At 32.5% G+C, this 5263-nt stretch overlaps 1 protein-coding gene across 1 annotated transcript in view; it reads left to right on the top strand.

The window, feature by feature from the left end:
* LOC108574369 (kinesin-like protein KIF14) overlaps positions 1 to 5263 on the top strand; it is a 12141-nt gene that overhangs the window by 2302 nt on the left and 4576 nt on the right. The window lies entirely within an intron of this gene.

Here is a 5263-nt window from a genome sequence, read left to right as displayed (position 1 = left end):
AAACTTTTATAAAGTAAAGATAATACACCAATGTATAACTTAGTACATATATTAAATGTAAATGCTTTTACTAATTTTACTAAATTTTGAATCCATATACTGTTGTTTTTTTATATCATATATATGAAATTATACTTTATATAATCAATAATGTACTGGCAGGAACAAATAACATTAATAGTTGCTTTGCAATTTCATGTCATTGCATGTGTACAATAATGTAAATATATTGTTGAAATTTATATTATGTATTCGATTGCTGGGTTTGATTAAAATATTTGTGCATATATATGTGTATTTTAAGCATCTGCAAGGTATCTCAGTATTTGTACCATGTAAAGCAGTACCCAAACTACTAAAGTTATAGTAAAGAGAAATCTTTACTGCATTAAGTTCTAATATTCTTTTTATTATTGTTTCATGAAAATAGTAGATTATGCATTGTTTCAAATGATGTTTGTATTAAACCATACTTCACATGCATGATAAAATAATATGAAAATAAATTATCGATTGTAACAACATATAGTTACCATGAATATATGTATAAACCTAGTATTGTTTGTTTCATAAAAAAGAATATTTAAAAAATAAATAATATTTAAAATCTATAACATACTAAGTATGTTCTATAAATTTAGTATCATATCGCTACATTTCTTACATAGAAGGGTTAGGCACATCACAGTTATGTAACATAACTTCAAGCATTTTACTCCTATTTAATTTCTTTCATCTTGTTGTTGATTTTTAAACATTCATTGCTGTTGTTCAGAGTTTCTTTCGATATTTGATCGTCAGTACTCGTGCACTCTTCTTTAATGCCCGTGGTGATATGTTCTTCTTCTTCTTCTTCATGAATCTCCTGGCAAGAACTCCTCCGCGATTTTCCCCTTATATAAGCTGCTAGACTTCTTCTTTTATTTTCTCTGCATAAGTAACAATTCTCTTTCGAAAGTAGCTTTTGCTCATGATGTTGTTGTGACAATCGTTGAGAATGCATTTGTGTTGATTTTCCTGGAAAAATAATTTTATTTTTTCTTTGTAACCTATTTTCTATTAATTTATCTAATCAACAAAAATGCTTTTATGTTGCTATTATATTTAAAGCACTATATTCTTTATAATCAAGAAGATATACAATTTTTAAACGATATTTATCGACCGATAATGCATTATTGTTTTTCAAAATTTTTAAATATTTATTAAATAGACAATATTTTATTTATCATGACTGAATTTGTCTCCTGAATTTTTTGGAGTGCTTTAATCATTTGTTTCTTCACCTTGAAGGCTTCTTTCATCGTTAATACTGGACAAGGTTCAAAATGCTTTCGAAAGGCATTATCGTGCGTTGCTGCACGTAGTCAGTTCTCTGACATAGCTCGTCGTGCTTTTAACTCATCGTTTCTTGACCGAAAGATATCTCATGGCCGCTATTCGCTGAATGAAGTAACGTGATACGTTGCACGTACCCTTCGTGCATTTCTTACCATGTCCTTTTTATCATACGTAAATACATTTCCGTGAAGCCTCTCATGGTGGAAAGCATATATGTATTATCATATTAAAAATAACACTGTCCCGTAATTAAAGATTTTATAATCAAGGTCCTAATTTTTCGAAAAACAATAAATTATTTTTATAAGATAAAACTATTATAGAATTTTTTGCTATTATTTAAATTATTTTTAGCGTAATATCGATACAGTATCCGATATAATTTCAAGCGAATTAAATCTATACTAAAATCTGTGTTCACACACGAATCATTCCTATTCACAATTAGACCTTTCGTAAACCAGCTGCGAAGAAATAGCTTTGCACGCAGAAGTACTGTGAATTGTCGAGTTGAAATTCCGGTTTTCAAACGGGCGATTGAAACATTTCGAAATCAATTATCGCGGGTTTTATACAAAGAGTAGAACATTTTTCTATACATATACATATATATGTATATGCAGCCGTGGAATCTACAAATACATATTGAGATAAAAGTATGATTGCAATTCATTCACTATACCCTTTATTACGTGATCTTCTTAACTCTATTTATTCTCGTTAATGTGTCATGCTGGTCACGAAATATATTTTTAGATCTCTGTTGTGCCTTTTCACCTACGTATATAAATACATATGTGTACTAGTCTTTCATTCGATAACAAGCCGTAGTAAATTATAAATAACGACACACGGTGTATAACTATATAGAAGCGACTGTACCTCTATTATTATGAAATTGATCATTTGCATATTAAATTACAAAATCCGTCGTATTCGTAATTGTAAACATGTTTTGCAATGTTCACCCGATTCAGCTTGTTTTCGATGCTGTGTGCTTTTTGATCATGCACCTTTCCAAGAAAAACACACAATCTTCGAAATTGTTTACTTTCCGCGATCCTATACGAAGCTCTTGTTAACACGCTGCATAACTATGCTACTAAACTATGTTCTATGATAACAGTATCTTTTTTTTTTTCACCGAAGTATAGAATATTTTTGCATTACAATTTCTGTGCATTGATGTTTTTCCAATCTTAATAATCGTCATTTTAGTGTATAATGTATGATAAGTAATGCAGAGGACTGGCTACGAACAACCAGTTCCCCCGGCAATAATGCAAAGGGTGGGGCAACTACGTTGCACAGAAATACCTGAGAGTTATTCTCGTACGTGTGTCACGGGCATTGATAAGAAAATATGAAAATTAACCTCATCCTGACCAAAATCTAATTGATTATCATTTTAATTCATCTTTGATTTTGCGCGCCTGCACATGAAAGAAAAAAAACCGTATTTTTTTAGACTTACATATTCCTTTTGCTTTTTGTAGTATTTATATTTCTTAACACGTTCCGTGTCACGTGTACCACTACAGGTGGTGACGCGAAAAATTTTCGAAAGAAAGTTACTAACCTATTCACTGAATGGCAATTTATAAATGATAAACAATATGACTCATCAAGCGTTAAAGCCAAGAGGGCGAGAACCTAGGATTCATGAGTCGATTTTTAAATAGACGACTTTGTTGTAAGAGGTATTACAGGAAGCATGAATAGCCACTAATTAAACATTGAACTAGCTAGGAAAGCAATCAGATTTCACTTTAGCGGTTTCTAAATTAAGTAGAGTGCCTCTAGACACCTGTAAAGTGCATGATTTAAGGCTACGACGATAATCGTAATTTGCGATGACCATAACAATTAGAATAACACGATCCTCAAGGCATCGATAAACGAGTTCACACGATCGATTATTCATTATTCAATACTTGAACTTTAATTGGATGAAATTTGTTCAATCAGTCAAATTTTTGATTATTTATCTCGATATATCTCACTATTCGTTAAAATCATCTTACAGCATTGATAAACTGAAATTTCATTTAGTGTAAACAGGTCAGCATTTTATCGTGTATTTTCGTTTAGGAATATTTTTACAAAATACGAAAAGTAAGCAACAAAAGTGATAACGCGTCTACATAGATATACATAATTAGTATCCTATGCACGTTGGCGATACCGTGTGAACGGAATATAATGGGGGGAACTTAATTTACGATATACCAGTAAACGATGTTAATTTCCTTAAACGTGTAAAACGATACTAGTCTTCGTCAAATGTAAATATTATTCAAATATGTCTACAGAGAAGGCCAGTACCGTTAAACTATTGAATTAAAAAAGGAAAAGAAAACAGAAAAGTTTTTATCGTGTTCGCAAGGTCAACTGTGAACTTGATTAAATTCACCAAGTACGATTACGAGAATTGATAATCACAAATCGTCTCAATATGTTATTTTCTTTTTACTAATAAACACATTATCTGGATTACTGTAAACTGATGAATTATATAAATGTAATCTATTCAAATTACTATTCGAAAACGTACCACAATTAAAGTAGTTTTCATTCCACGGCTGCTCGTAATCACGGTATTGAGGAGCTCTGAAAAAACCGTAGGTCATGACTTCGGGAACGTAAACCAGATCCATCGCGCAGCTGCCACGAGGTCTCCCGCCGGAATAATTAGACTCTACGTCTCTATTTTCCTTTCGTGAAAATTTATTCGCGTTTTCACGACTTCAACGTCGTTCTTATTCCTTTTCAGTCGTCTCAGTCGACTCTGATTTGCCTTGAGGTACGTCTCAATCCGTGCTCGACGGACAAGCGATTCTCTTTGTCTGACTTGAAATGCTTCTTCTAATTCTTCTCTTCTTTTGGAAAGAAACCGATCGAATGATCGCGAAGCTTAGCGAATTTTCGAAAACCGAGCGAAAATTTGTTTCACCAGTAAGTAATTGTTCTTGCTTTTTCGTTGCTTCTCTCTTTCACCGGTGTTTGGGAACAATTTATTGATAAACGATCGAGGATTTCTCGGCGTTACACATTGTTCGAAAGAAAGAAAAAGGAAATGAAACGGGTGAACAGAAAGAAAAATAAAAACAAAAAGGGAATAGAAACGACTGGTAAAAAACTGAGATCACGTTGTGCTTCAATTGCTACGATGTTTTGCTTTGAACTAAAGGAGTGCGGACGCTGTGCAAGCAATGTTTATGAGTCGGTTTTTCCCTCTCCATTGCTTCTTGTGTTTCCACTCCTCCCCGCTGTTACCGCACGCCCTGCAACACACCGCTTTGCCCATCCTTTTCCACCAATCACCTTCGCGAATTTCTCACAGATTTTATGACTCTGCAACGCATTTCCCGCGCTTATCCCTTTATGGTGTTGACCCTCTAATTTTTTTTATACTGTTTTTTTCACTGTAATTTCGACGTGCTCTGTTTCTTGGCCAAGGTGTTTGTTTACGTAACCGTTGAAATATGTTTTTCTTTTTATCTATCCACTTTATTTTATCAATTTTCTTTCCTAGGAATAGGTTACGTTATACATATGTATATATGTATATGTATATATATATATATTCTTGAAGAGTAATTTGTAAAAGATAAATAACAACATTGCTTATAAATACACAATTTATAAATGCTATTATTAGCAAGTAAGTACCGTTAGGCTAGACACTTAACAACGCACACTACGTGCACAATAAGAATTATTTGTTTATTTCCTATTTTACGATACGACGCAGATGCATGTCTATCTCGAATATCTTGTTGAAAACATAAAAAGCTAACCTCTGATAATAATTATCCCATGATATAAGCGCATCTGGTATATAAGTGCAAGTCTTAGCGATAATTTGCTTGTTTATCATCTGGCATTTAACGAGATAAAGAAAAATCTAATAAAGCTATTT

The sequence above is a fragment of the Habropoda laboriosa genome, unplaced genomic scaffold (assembly GCF_001263275.1).
Source record: "Habropoda laboriosa isolate 0110345459 unplaced genomic scaffold, ASM126327v1 scaffold46, whole genome shotgun sequence".
NCBI lineage: Eukaryota > Metazoa > Arthropoda > Insecta > Hymenoptera > Apidae > Habropoda > Habropoda laboriosa.
The sequence above is the reverse complement of the archived record's forward strand: the minus strand, read 5'-3'. Positions and strand labels throughout refer to the sequence as shown.